This window comes from Somniosus microcephalus, chromosome 9 (assembly GCF_052327205.1).
Source record: "Somniosus microcephalus isolate GS21.2 chromosome 9, FLI_Smic_1.0, whole genome shotgun sequence".
Lineage (NCBI taxonomy): Eukaryota > Metazoa > Chordata > Chondrichthyes > Squaliformes > Somniosidae > Somniosus > Somniosus microcephalus.
The window spans coordinates 150,321,509-150,322,787 of record NC_140995.1 but is presented as its reverse complement, the minus strand read 5'-3'; positions in this window follow the sequence as shown (position 1 = coordinate 150,322,787).

Genomic DNA, 1,279 nt, shown 5'->3' with positions numbered 1-1,279 from the left:
GCTCGCCGGCGGACACCGCGTGCTCCATCTCCAGGGCCACCCGGCCGCGAACATGGCCGCGGAAGAGAGGGAGGCAATCCAGCCGGACGACCCCCTCGGCCGCCCGCCGCCTGGACCAACGGCTTTCTTGGCCAGGCCCAGGAGCAGGCCCACGAGGAGGTCCTCCGACCTGCCCGCTCCCCTCCGCACCGGGTGACCGTAGATCAAGAGCGTGGGACTGAAGTGCAACCAAAACTTGAGGAGCAGCCCCTTCAAATAGTGGAAGAGGGGCTGCAACCTCCCACACCCGACATAAACATGGAACACGGACTCCTCCAGACCGCAGAACAAACAGGCGGCCTGGGAGTCCGTGAACCTACTTAGAAACCTATTACACGGGACTGCTCTGTGCAACACCCTCCAGGCCAAGTCCCCAATAGAACAAGGGAAGACTCCCGCATAGAGAGCCCCCCATTGGGGACCTCCGCCTCCGCCGGAAGGTAATACGGCACGCCACGGCGTGTCCGGACGGCAGGCGAAGATGGCAAAGTGGAAGGTGTGCAAGAGCAGCCCGTACAGGAAACCCCTCCGCACAGAATGGAAAAGCACGGAGGGCATCTCCTCGAGACGGCTCAAGTTGTGAGGCACCAAACCCCTAGGGCAGCTTTGGGGCAGGGCGCCGATAAGGAATTCCGTCTGAACGGGAGTGAGCTCGGGCGGGATCGCCCCACGCGCTTGAGCCGCCTCGATACACCTTGTGGCGCCGGGGCGCAACGTCGCCTTCACCGCCTCGACGGCATCGACCGCGAGCCGGACGTTGTCCCACGACATACGCCGTGCCAACTCCTCCGGCGCCATCCAGCCCGCTCCTCCGCCATCGAGTAGGTCCCCGACTCTAGTCACCCTACCAGGCACAGCCCTCCGCTCCGCCAGCCACCCGAACTCACGGACGCGGAGGTGCGGATTCCTGAACAGCGGCTCTCGAAGGACAGCCGCCATTCCTGACGGGGGAGAGCTCCGCCTGGAGGCGACGGAGTTCCAAACCCATAGCAGTTCCTGGTAAAAGACAGGCAGCTCCTGCAGGCTGGCACGCCTGCTGCCCACTTCCAGAAACAAGAGCTGCATGTCGTAATTGAGGCCGTGCAGCTGGCGGAAGAAATACGTCGCCAGCGCACACCATCTGGGAGGATTCTCGACGTACAGGTATCTCTGCAGCGTCTGAAGACGGAAAGTCGCAGCCTGGGTGCGAAGGCACACCAGCGCCTGACCGCCCTCCCTAAGCGGGAGACTCAGAACCGCG